This window comes from Mirounga leonina, unplaced genomic scaffold, assembly GCF_011800145.1.
Source record: "Mirounga leonina isolate KUSES-001 unplaced genomic scaffold, KU_Mleo_1.0 Mir_166, whole genome shotgun sequence".
Lineage (NCBI taxonomy): Eukaryota > Metazoa > Chordata > Mammalia > Carnivora > Phocidae > Mirounga > Mirounga leonina.
Window position 1 is genome coordinate 14556463 of NW_023270418.1, and position 13104 is coordinate 14569566.

Below are 13104 nucleotides of genomic sequence, written 5' to 3' on the forward strand. Positions count from 1 at the left end.
TAACTTGACAATGGCAAGGCCTCTGGTATCCTGTGAGTCTTCTCGAACATACCTAAATCCTTTTGAAACCTCCCTTTTCCTTACCTCCCCCAACTCCCAAGTATAGAATCAGCCACCCCTCCCAGCCCCAGGGCAGCAGCTCTTTCTGCCCACGGGTCCTGATCCCCATGTTTTAATAAACCACCATTTTGCACAAAAGATGTCTCAAGAATTCTTTCTTGGTCGTCAGCTCCGGACTGCACCCTACTGAACCTCACTTATATTCTGGAATCTTGAATAAGGAGAAAGAATGCTTTATAAGGTAACAGCCAATTTGTTTTAATCAATTTCTCTGAGCCAGGCATCTAAGTACCCTACATGTATCAACTCACTTATTCCTATAATAAATCTATCGTCTCCATTTTACAGATAGGGAAACTGAGTCACTGAATATTCAATAGTTCATCCAAGGTCACAATGTGAGTAAGTGCTAGAGCCAGGGTTTGAACCCAGGTCCAAGGGCTATCGTCTTAGCCACCAGTCTCTACCACCTCTTAGGATGCTGTGAATATGGCATTTAACCACATGTACACATACAATAGATGGTATTACCCACATAATATGAATGCAGAAACAGATTCAGAGATGAAGTAACTTGCTCAAGGTCCCTCAGCTGGAAATGGCAGAGCAGAATTCACACCCAGGTCTAACTCAGGGAAGTGCTGGGGCTTCAGCCCATGCTTGGTCGCAGTTTGTACAGTCCGATGAAGAACAAAAGTTGGGAGAAGTGGGTGATATTCAGGCCCAGGGCAGTGGGAGGTTTACCTAAACTGGGGAAGCTTCACCTGGAGCCTGAGAGAGAGATAGGATCTCAATCCAGGGAAGGGTGTGAGGAGGCCTTTTTAAGGGGAAGGACTGAATTTGGCCAGGGCCACTGGGAAATGATGAGTATTTACCTGTGTATATTACAATTTAATATTTATTCTTGTCCCCAAAGGATCCATGGCAACGTATACCATTAAAATGCATTTTAAACAGTTTTGATAAAAATGTAAGTATCAGAACAAAAGCTAATGCAAGAGGATAGACAATATGTATAGTTTGGATGCAGCAGAGAGAGGAAAAGAGGAAGCAAGTGGTTATGGTGTTTGGATTTCATTCTGTAGTGAATGAGGAGCTCTAGTGGTTTAGGAGCAGGGGGTCCTGGGCCCAAAGCAAAGTTCTAAGAAGAAAAGTCACATTGGCATCCAGACCGAGGGATGGAGGAGGCCAAGACTGGCACCAAGAGCATCCCTGACCGTTGACAGATGCCTGGAGTCACAGTAAGCAATGGAGTGGAAGGGGAAAATGATGGGAGAAACTTAGGGAAGGTAGAACCGCCAGGGCTCAGGACAGACTGGATAGACAGGGGCCTGGCACAGGTGCTCTTCTCAGAGAAATTCCTAAATCCCAGCCATGCCTCTGGGGCCCATCACAGCAAAGTGATGGTGAGTAAGAACTCGGCAGTCGGTGACCCGTGTTCAAAACCTTGATTCACCACTTTCTGACTCAATGACTGTGAGATCACACAAAATATATGCTGGTCTCTGCCTCCAGTTGCTGGAACAGAACTCCTGACACCCTTGTACTTTCTGGGTGATACGAGTGTCTTTTGTCCTAATCAGGCAACTCGGGGTGGGCTCCTGGATTCCATTCGCTATCCCTGTGATGAAGTTTTAGAATATAAGTGAGGTTCAGTAGGGTGCAGTCCGGATGGTGGCTGGTCATTAGAACGTTCAAGAAGCTTGGAATTGTCAGCCTCAGCCCCACCCCCATTCTCTTGAGAAGGGAGAGGGCTGAAAATGGGGTTAATGGTGAGTAATGCCTCCATGAGGAAGCCTCCATAAAAATCCCAGTAGTATAAGGTTTGGAGAGCTTCCAGGTTGGGGAACACATCCATGTACCAGTGGGATGATGCACCCCAACTCCACGGGGGCAGAAGCTTGGGACTCTCTCAGACCTCCCCTACCTATCTCTTCATCTGGCTGTTCATTTGTATCCTTCGTCACCTCCTTTAATAAACTGGTAGGGGCGCCTGGGTGGTTCAGCCGTTAAGCATCTGCCTTCGGTGGTCGTGATCCCAGGGTCCTGGGCTCCCTGCTCAGCGGGAGGCCCGCTTCTCCCTCTCCCACTCCTCCTGCTTGTGTTCCCTCTCTTGCTGCATCTTTCTCTGTCAAATAAATAAATAAAATCTTTAAAATAATAATAATAATAAACTGGTAAATGTGAGAGATTCCCTGAGTCCTGTGAGCCCCTCAAGCAAGTCATTGAATCCAAGGGGGAGGAAGTCATGGGACCCTCCATATTGTAGCCAAATGGGACAGGACTTGTGGGTAACTTGGGGACCTAGTACTTAATTAAGTTGGTGTCTGAAGTGGGGGGAAGTCTCATGGGACTGAGCCCTTGATCTGTGGGATGTGATGCTCTCTCCAGGTACTGTCAGAATTGAATACAATTATAGGACACCCAGCTGGTGTTAAAGACTTGCTTGGTGGGGGAAAAAAATCACACATATCAGAAGTGTCCAAAGTGAGTGTGGTAGAAGTATGAGAGTATGGGATACACCCAGGAAAAGGAAAGGCAGGGTTTTGGGGTTTTTTTCCCAGTACAATGACCTAAACCAAGCTAACTAACGTTCTGAATCTCAGTTTTCTCATCTGTAAATGGAAATAATCATGAAATTTTGAGACAGGAGAATTTAAGGAGACTGTGTACATAATAAGGCCCAGAGGACACTGCCTAGCTCATACTAAATGCTCAATAAATATTAATTATTATCTGTATTATGGGCCTGAGTCTGACACCAAGGAAATCCTATGGTGTAGGCCTTCTTCCTCACCCTCAACTTCCCTATCCAGGCCAAATCTGATTAAAATAAGCACAAGAATAGCCTTTAAAAGGTGAGGAAATACCATAAGGCAGCATATCTAAGGGGTGGAGGGCAGAGGTAAGAAGAGGGGAGGTTCACTTTGTAACTGGTCAACAAGCCCATGTCCTTTGGTGATGGGACTGGAGAGGATGTGACTTAGTTTCCAAATACTGTTGGTCTTAGAGCCTCTCAGGAGTCTGCTCCCACCATCAGCTGACATTACCACTTCCTTCTTCTCTCATCTCCATCCCCCCCACACACACATACACTCAACCACTTATCAACACAGATCACCCAGCAGGCTCATCCCTACAGCAACTGTACCGCACCAGGGTGGGACTCTAGGTGATGAACCTAAAGAAGTCCCTAGTGCCAAGTCTTTGCTCCTCCAGGCCCTCACTCCTTTTTCTGGAATGCCCACAGCAGTATAACTATTCCCTGCTAATTTGTTGTCTAATTTGGGTTTGTGAATTTCTTCGGGCTACAGAGTCCGGAAAGGAATTCTCAAAAAGAAGCAGGACATATTTCTCTGGGGAACTCAAAGCCTTGATCCAATGTTACCTTGTTGAACTTCACAATAAACCCAGGTTCACAGAGGGAGGGGGAGCCATGACTAGGACACAGAAAAGTCAGTCATTTGCCCGAGGCCATATGGCACTCCACAAATTTCCATTTTCCTATACAAGTTTAGTTTCCTCTCTTCCCATTATAGTCAACTCAATTTTTCATATCAATAGAGTTCAGTGTTGTTCTAAATCAGGAGTTCTTAACCTAGATCCCATGGGGTCTCTTGGGAGGGAGTTTTGGAGGGTCTTCAAACCTCCCCAAATTATATGCAAAATTCTGTATATGCATTTTTTGGAGTAAGAGGGAGCCATAGCCTTCTTCAAAGTCTCAAGAGGATCTGCAAACTCCCAACTTATTTTAGAATCCCTGGTGTTCGTAAGTCGACATTGAAAAGTTGACAAAGTATTTGTTGGATTTGGGGAACGTGGTTTGGTATGCACAATTATTGTGTCTAGGCTACAAACTGCACAGTGGATATTTGAAGGACCGGCCCTCCCCCTGACTTTCCCCCCTATTTCTGCCTTAAAAGCACTTGCTTTGGACCACACTGCCTCCCTCCTGGTGAATCGAGCTGGAGCACTTACTACCTGCATATACCTGGGCAGGTTGTCTCACCCATGGTGGTCTCAGTCTCCTCATCTGTTAAGTGGAAAGAATAATGCAGCCTGCCCCCAGAGGGTTGGAGTCAAGCGCTCAGAACAGTGCCTAAAATACACCAAGCACTCAGTAAAAGTTAGCTATTTTTATTACCGTTAGCTCCCTGTCCTGCCCTTATCTTGGACACCCACTTCTGGCTGAAATAAATCACCAGAAAGGCGGGGGTGAAAAAGGCAAAGTGCCATGCTGGGAAGTGGGGGATGATACCTGGAATTAAGAATTATCTACTTATAATCAGCACTCGGAAATCAACAATTGGCTGTAGTAGATGGAGTCAAGCTACCCATTTAATTACAAGTCACAATACCCACTAATTTTCACTTGAAAGGATGAGGCACTCTAGCAAAACCTGTCCCTTTTTCTGTGCCACCAGGGAGGCTGGTTGCATGTGAATACACAGGAAGAAGCAGCAGGGAAGGCTGTCTTGTGCATGCCAATAGCTCCCCAGGCTCCAAGCTCTAACTTCAGATCAGCAGCGGAGCGTAGCCATACTGCCAGGAAAGGCAGAGAAAAGACAGCTAGGGTAGAATGGTCTGCAAACCTGAGAGAAACATCTCAGCCTAACGGGTCATTAAGTTTGGTTTTCATCAGCTGCGCAGAACACAAAGTTCAAGTCAACCAGGGCCAGAGACCGGAGAGGGGTAGGTCTGCGGGAAAGACAAAGGGCCCTTCCACCGGAGAGCCTGCTAGAACTTGCCCACCCTGGAAGTCTCCAGCCCTAATGAATCCCGGCTGTTCACCTACACAAGGAGCAATAATGTTCTGTCTCCAGGTCTGGCCCGGCTCCACTCTGTTTCCCTGGGGGAGCCAGGCTCGGGGGTAGTTCTTTCTTTGTGGTTCTTTCTCTGGCCACATTCTTCCTGGCACAGATTCTGACCACAGGGGTGCTGGGGCGGCTCAGTCGGTTAAGCGGCGACTCTTGGTTTCAGCTCAGGTCATGATCTCTGGGGTCCTGGGATCAAGCCCCACACATCCGGTATGGATCAAGGCTGTACTACTCCCGGCTAGGTGAAATTGGGCAAGTTCTCCAGCCCCTCGGAGCCGCAGTTTTCTCTCATCTGTGAAAAAAGCTAACTCATCATCTTGGTGAGAAGATTAAAATGAGGCTGGCGTACATAATGGTAGCTCAATCGATGTGGCCTATTATAACTATGTATGGACATCTAACCTTAAGAGTTTTCAAAAAATCCTCCCTTCAGATGTTCACCTGAAATTAAACAGCTATCATTTTCCTCAGGTCTCATGATGTAAGTCAGGTTATGTTCCTGAATTTGAAACAAATTCATGTCTGAAAAAATAGATTGCCTTGTACATTTATGCTGCTAGTTGGAGGTCTAGGGACAGAGTGTGCCCCTTGTGTGAAGACAAGTTGAGAGGCCTGTCCTGAATGGACCCTGTGCAGGTGTTAAAGGAAAATTATCCTGACACTTGTCAAAGACGGTGAGGAAGCCTTTACTCAAGAGACCGGGGCAGTGGAGCCTTGCAGTAGGGGAGAGACCGGGCTCAACTCTGAATATAACAAGGAAAAGTTTGGATTTATAGCCAAGGCACAGGGTAGGGATCAGTGGATGGAGAATTACCAAGAGGAAACTCAAGGGAAAGGGGAGGATTCTGGCAAAACGATTTCACAGGATTCTTGCCGAAAGCAGGCCAGGCTGATCAGATTTCTATGATGGGAGATTCTCACTAAATTGGGATTCTTGCTCTTGAGGATAAGGCCCAAGGATGGGGTCTAGTAAAAAAAAAAAAAAAAAAAAAAAAAAAAGCTTAGAGAAGCCTGACTCAAGTTTGGTTAAGGAGAGAGTCTTTGTCAGGGGACCCAGAAAAACCTGAGGGAGGGGGGTCCCTTGCATTGAATGTCTGGTTCAATCTTGCTATATTTTTCACTGGGATAAGTAGGATTTGTAATGTAAAGCAACTTGACTTCTTTCATGGAAGGAAGCCAAGGAGGAAACACAAATACTTACCCAGATAAAAATCATTTGCTCACTTATTCAGTTCAATTTATTGCATGTCTGCTATGTGCCCATCCTCATTTCAGGTCCTTGGAATATGGCTCTGAATAAAACCTGTGTGGTCCCTCACCTTGTGGATTTATAAACCAGAAAGCAATGAGACATTGAGCAAATGTGAAGAGCAACATGTGTGAGGACAGAACATTTTAGAAGCATGTAACTGGCAGGGGCAGAGGGGAATCTTGTCTGAGGGTCAGAAACGTTTCCCTGAGGACATGACATTGAGCTTCAGACCTAAAGAAAAATAGAGGGCAGGAAGAGTAGAGGACAAGGGCTGAAGAGGACCACGTAATAGAGAGGGTGGGGATGCAGGCCGGCCTTGAAAACCATGAACTTTTTTCTCTGGGTAATGGGAACCAGTTTGAGGACCAGTGACTGGATCAGATTTGTACATCAGACTCAGCTCTCTACCTACATCCTGCACCAGTGGGAGACGTGAGAGGCACCGTGGAAGTCAACCAGATGGGACCCATGATTCTGATGTATATGAGAATAACTGCGAGAGAGCCGTCAAAGATGACTTCCTGCTGATGATCATGTGGATATGGGGGTGTGCATGGGGGTGTGCTGGAGGAGCCTCCTCATTCTCACTCTCCAGTCACTTGCTCTGGGAGAAGCCAGCTGCCATGCTGTGTGAGCAGCCCTCTGGAGAGTCTCACATGGAAAGGAACCCAACCTTCCTGGCAACAGTGGCGTGAATGAGCTTGGAAGCAGACTATGCAGCCCTCCCGATGGCCGCAGCCCCAGCCAGCAAGCTGACTGCAACCTCAGGAGAGCCCTCCGTGCCAGAGCCACCCAGCGGAGCAGCTCCCAGCCTCGTGACCCCCAGACAGTGGATGAGATAATAAATCGTGGAGTCTTACGCTGCTAAATTTGTTACACAACAGTCAATTACGTATACAAGAGGTTTCGGAATTAGGCAATCCATCTGTATGGCCGTACACCTGCAGCCAAGGGGAAACTGCTGGCCAGCCCGAGCTTCAGTGAGAGATGTCCACGGAATGAGATGGTCACAGAGGTTTTTAGCTGCACAGAATAACAAGCCCAGTGCACACGGCTTAAACAATAGGTCGTAACCTTGTCCAGCAATAAGTCCCACAGGTGGGGTGGCTTCAGAGTTATTTAATTCTGTGACTCAACAACAATGTTTAATACCTAGGGCTGAATTACCAGACAATGCGTACGGCTTGCAAGCATTTATACAAAATCCCAGAACACATAAAAATAGCATGTACTGCTTAGGAATACAAATATATATCATTAAACTGCTAGAACATACAGAGAAGTGACATACGCTACCGTCAAAATAGCTGAAAATGGAAGGCGTCACAAAATACGGGGTATATGATTTTAGCTAAAAAATAAAGGAAGCGAAGGACAAATCTGAAGCAATTGAAGCAAAATGTTAACATCCATTTATCTTTGGGGAGAATCCATAGGTATCTGTTATTTTCTGTTTTTCATATGTTTGAATTGTTGATAAGTGTATCTCTATTTTATAGTGCTAAGAAGAAGGAGCAATAGGGAGATGTATGAGGGGGACCCAGGAAAATATTTTCTGATGGACAGAGAAGACAAGCATTTATTCTTCAATCTAGGAAAACATGTTGAGTGTCTCCCGTGTGTCGGCCACATTCTAGGCAACAGGGATAGCTTGTGAGCAAGACAGAATGATTCCTGTTTTCATGGAACTTCCATACAACTGGGCAAAGACATAACCAACAAAGAAGGAAAAATCAGAGGGCCAGAGTGCCATGCTAGAAATGAAATGGAGAAGTACAGTAGAGTGACTGCAGAAGGAACTTTAGTTTGCAGAATCAGAGCAAGCCTCCCTGAGAAAGTGACATTTCAACTGAGCCCGAAGTAAAGTGCCGTGGGAGCATCTGAGGAAAGGGCATGCCAGGCAGAGGAAACAGCTGGTGCAAAGGCCCTGAGTGGGAATGAGCTGAGCGTGCTTGAGGAACACAAAGAAAGCCAGGGTAGCTGGTACACAAGGATACAACCCACACTTAAACAAAACGTGGTAGGAAAGGGGCCAGGAGAAAATGTTGGTATGATCAAGTGAAGCTTGATAAACAATGTCACATTACCTTCTGGGCATCAAAAATCCTTTGAGAATTTAGTGAAAAGCTAGAGGTCCTAGGAAAATATACACATATTGATTCTCGCTTAATTTGGGGATATGTGTGGAGCCTCCGAAGCCTATCCCAAAATGACCTAATTCTTGAATTTGAACTGAAGCAATGCTATTCCCAGACAGCCTTCAGTCCATTAGGGTAGGGGATCTAGCCATTTCTACCCAATGCAGGATATCTCTGTAGGTAATATTTGCACTAGCTCTCCCTACTGGGCTGGCCAAAAAGTCCCGAGAGCTGTGTCAATCTGAGACTCTCATCCAGGTCCTACCCAAGGAAGCTGTATCTACTCAACCTTCGTTTCCTCTTGCCTTTCAGTTTCAGACCTGCAGAGCAGGCTAAGGCTCTCCCGGCCTATTCTATGTACCCCCCCCCCATTTATTTTTCACAGGACTTACCACCAATAATTTGTCTTACACTTCTAACTCTGCTTGGCATCAGCTTCTTAGAGAACCAACCAACACAACTGGTACCAGGAAGGATCAAAAAGAAGAGGTGGTAAGGTGGGCTGTGGGTCCCAGATCGCTCACCACGCAGCTGGCAAGGAAGACTCCACTCCAAATGGTATCTGGGGTACGGATAATTCCTGGCATAAGGTGGCAATCCAAATGCTAAAAATTTCACAGGTGTTTACTTAAAGGAACATCCTGGTGGAGGAGAATGCTTTGGCTGGGATGATGATTCAGGCCTTTGAACATTATGGGGGAGTAACACATTTAAGGACAATGGGAAGAGCTGGTTACTGAGCTGAACTGATGCCCTACAGAAGGATAAGGAGAAACTAAGGGCAATTAAAAACTTAAAAACTACATATGAAAGACAGTGGTCCCCTTCGGTAGCTCCTGCAGGAGAGTGGACACAGCTGAGGGGCAGACTCAGGTTCTGATATTTATAGTCACCAAGCTTCAAAGAGAGTTGAATGCTTAGTCAAAGCTCATCTACTGTGCTAACATCCATGCCCTGGCCGGAAAAACATGAACTCCTAAACATAAGACTGAGTCATCTGGATGGATACTCCCAAACACTCCCCTGAATCCTCCAAGCCTATGGAGATGGCTCACCTATCCCTAAGAAGAGCTAGAACTCCCTCCTGTGAGAAGATACAGCATAGGCCTTCCCACCACAAGAGAACAGGTGTCTTCCTCACGACCTTGCCCCCAGACCTGCCCTGACAGCCTGATCAATAACCAGGTGTAAATCCCAGTTTAGGAAGTGATGGGTCTGATAAAGAAAGAAAAAGGCAGATCCCAGTGGAGCAGCAGGAATTCATTAGCATGTAGCCACAGGAGTCAGGGGAGTACCCACGGGATTGGATTTTGGGGGTGCTCGATGGAGGAGAACAGAACATAGGAAAAGATGTGCCAAAGTTCATTTACTTGGGGGTACTCTTCAGGGCCGTGGGATTTAATGCCCTGGCAAGAAGCCCTGGCTAGGGGCAAACCTGCTGCTAGGTGACTCTTAGAAACCTGGAGAAAATATTAGCCCATGATGACCAAAGTGGTAATGCCTGAGATACCATAGGAAGATAGTAGAATTAAACAGCTCAGGGTATGAGCCATGTTGGATCGGATATATTAGATGAAGAGAAAAGACCCATTAGAGATGTTGTTCAATGGAAGGACTAAGGGAACACACTGTTCACCAAGGCCACTAGGAGCGTACTGATGGGACAGGTGCTGGCATCACCGTGGGGGTTTCCACTACCGTCTAGGGCTGGCTCTAGGAAATAGGTCGCAGAACCTAGCTTACTGATAGCAATGAGAATGATGAGGCCCCAAAGCAATACAGTCCAGGTGATGGTGCTGAATCGCCAGAAAGGAGGCAGCCCCCAAATTACCATCACAACTAACAAAATTAAAGGGGCAGCCAGGGGGACTGACCCACAAGAATTTGTGGAGATGCAGAATGTGGTATCCCTAGGGACAAAGCAGACAGGCAGATGAGGGTGCTACTTAATACAATCAAAAAAAGCAAGAATGGAGGGGCACCTGGGTGGCTCAGTTGGTTAAGCATCTGACTCTTGGTTTTGGCTCAGGTCATGACCTCAGGGTTGTGGGATCGAGCCCTGCGTCCAGCTCCATGCTCAGTGGGGAGTCTGCTTGAGATTCTCTCTTTCCCTCTACCTCTGCCCCTCCCTCTGTGCATTCTCTCTCCCTCTCTCTCTTTAATAAATAAATAAATCTTAAAAAAAAAAAAAAAAGAATGGATGAGCAGGAAGCTGAGGGTAGTTGCCCCAACAGGAAGTCATGAACCTTGTTCAAATCCTGGACCTGAGCCAGTTCTCATGCCCAGAACCTACTGGCTACAGAGGTGGATGGTTCCCTAAAAGGAAGTACATCAGGGGCGCCTGGGTGGCTCAGTTGGTTAAGTGCCTGCCTTCAGCTCAGGTGGTGATCTCAGTGTCCTGGGATTGAGCCTCGAGTCAGGCTCCCTGCTCAGTGGGAAGCCTGCTTCTCCCTCTCCCTCTGCTCCTCTCTCTCTCTCTCTCTCAAATAAATAAATAATGTTTAAAAAAAAAAATGAAGTACATCAGCAATACCATGGCAAGTAGCTACTATAATGATCCCCTTGATCTTTCCCTAAAAAGCCAGATAAGCATTTACTCAGATGACTGTGGACTGAGGAAAGGGAAATACCCATACATTTTGAGCATTATTGGACACAGTCTGAGATGACATCAATACCTGGAGATCTGAAATGTCATCATGGCCACCGGTCTGGGGCATACAGAAGCAAGTTAATAAAGTGAATCCTGGCCAAAAGCCAGCTTACAGTGCATCCAGTAGGTCCATGGATCCAGCCAGTGATCATTTTCCTGGTCTCCAAATATATAAAGATTGATATGCTCAGCTATTAAACACATACATGGGATCACTGGCCCATCGTAATAGAAAAACCAAGTAAAAGCCTCTGAAACTGCCTTCCTCTCCCTAAGATAGTGAATCAAAAACAGTATCACATTCTGGGAGGGCGGGGGATGGCGGAGATTAGCACCAGCCTTAAAGATCTTAATGGTTGCAGTAGTGCAATCTTTCTCACATCTCCCTATTTCAATTTAATTCACCAGTCAGGTCGCTCCAGAAGCCAGATGGACACTGTAGAATGACTACAGATGATCACATACTCAGCCAAGAACTAGTTCCAACAATGATTGTCTTGTTAGTCAAGGTATCTTTACCAGAGCCAATGAACGCAGAACTTGGGTAAATGGTATGCAGCCAATGAGTTCTTTTCTATCTCGATCAGAGAAGAGAATCAGAAACAATTTGCACTCACGTAAAAGAGACAATAATATGCATTTACCGTACTGTCCTGGGTTTAGGCTAATTTCCTGCTGTCACAACATAGTCAGAAGAAGTCTGGGCCATCTGGACATCTCGCAGAATTATCACACTGATCTATTACCTTAATGACAGAGCAGAGAGAGTACAAGATGGCTAGCACAATGGAGGCCTTGATAAAGTACCTCACTTCAATCGGTGAGAGAGAAGTCCTATGAAGATGCAGGGGTATAGCACATGGGTAAAGTTTTCAGGGGTCCAGAGATCAGGGGCATGCTGAGAAATACTGTCCAAACTAAAAGGCAAATTGCTGCAATTTTCATCCCCTACCACCCAGAATGAGGTACAGGGTCTGTCAGGCTTCTTTGGGTTGGGTTCTGGAGGCCGTACATTACACATCCAGCAATACTCCTCGAGTCCGTCTGCCAGGAAATCTGAAAGGTAGCCAGCTTTGCATGGGGCCTGGAGCAAGAAGGGGATCTGAAGACCATAATACAGGTAGCTCTGTCACTTGGAGTGTGTGATCCGCCAGACCATCTGGTGTTGGAGGTGTTGCCGGTGGGAAAAAACGCAGTAGGGATCTCACATCAAGCCCCAGTGGGAGAATCACAACATAGGCCCCCGGGGTTCTGGACCAAGGCCATTTCATCTATAGCATTTGCGTTTTGAGGCACAGATCCAAGAGTGTTACTGAGCCCTGGTGGATAGGAGATATTTGACTCAGGGGATCAAGTGACCAGGAGTATGGAACTGCCCACTATAAGCTGAGTTCTGTCGGACCCTCCACGTCCTAAAGTTACACAGGCCCATAGCTGGCCATCCTAAGATGGAAATGGGACATCCAGAATGGATCCCAAGCAGGGCCAAAGGTTTTCCAGACTGCTGTGCGACCCCATGGTTGCCCTATGGCCAGATGGTTAAGGGAGGGTTCCCAATGTCCAAGCTTGGTTTACAGATGGGACATTGTGGGATTTAAGTACAAGCTGAAAACAGACAGTGGGTATGTCACAGCCACCACGGAGTGGCCTCGAACAATAAGACTGAGGGAAAATCTTTCTTTCCAACGGGAGAAGCTTTGAGTGGCGCGCCTGCTTTGTGTGAAGGAGAAGTGGCCAGAAGTGAGAACATATATAGACTCGCGGACAGTGGCAAATGGCTTCACCGGCTAATGAGGAGCCTGAAATCGAAGGGACTGAATGACTGGATCCCAGCAGGTGTGGAACAGCGGCCTGCGGATGGGCATATGGGAGCAGGCACCAAGTATGACCATAAAATGTGACCGTGGTGGACAAGAAAGCAGCCACGTGGAAAAGGCATTGAACATTCAAGTAGAAAAAAACGACTCCACCAGTTCACGTTAACCGGTTCTTGTCACCTGAGCACGATGGGCACGTGAACAGAACGGCCATGGTAGTGGACACAGAGGTCACACAACAAAGCAGCCCAGGTGGCTGCTTACCAAAGCCAGTCTGACTACTGCCACCTCCTGGTGTCCAGCCTCTTAGCTCACAAGCCCCCGCGTTGAGCACCTGATACGGGGCTCTTCTGATCCAGCAGGGGTG

The 13104-nt window shown here is 46.7% G+C and overlaps 1 protein-coding gene across 1 annotated transcript in view; it reads right to left on the reverse strand.

Annotated features, from left to right (window-relative positions):
- The window catches only part of PAMR1 (peptidase domain containing associated with muscle regeneration 1), a 109065-nt gene that overhangs the window by 72953 nt on the left and 23008 nt on the right, over window positions 1-13104 (reverse strand). The window lies entirely within an intron of this gene.